Here is a 326-nt window from a genome sequence, read left to right on the forward strand (position 1 = left end):
TCAAGAGCAATACCATAAACCAGAGATTTTTTTCTTTAAAATCAGAAATTTTAAAGAAAAAAGTTTTGAACTCTTTCTTGAACGAACTTTGTACAGTGAAATATACAGTTGTGCTTTAAAGTTTACAAATATGTTTGCCATTGCAAACTGAAAAAAGTTGTAAATAAAAATTTACTAAATGGTAATTCATTAAAATACATGATTTATTTTGAATTATCATTTGATAAAATATTTCTAAAATTTATAAGTTAAATATGGAAATCTTATTTATATTTATATATATATATATATATATATATATATATATATATATATATATATATATA

The sequence above is a fragment of the Cyprinodon variegatus genome, unplaced genomic scaffold (genome assembly GCF_000732505.1).
Source record: "Cyprinodon variegatus isolate N-32 unplaced genomic scaffold, C_variegatus-1.0 Scaffold78, whole genome shotgun sequence".
NCBI lineage: Eukaryota > Metazoa > Chordata > Actinopteri > Cyprinodontiformes > Cyprinodontidae > Cyprinodon > Cyprinodon variegatus.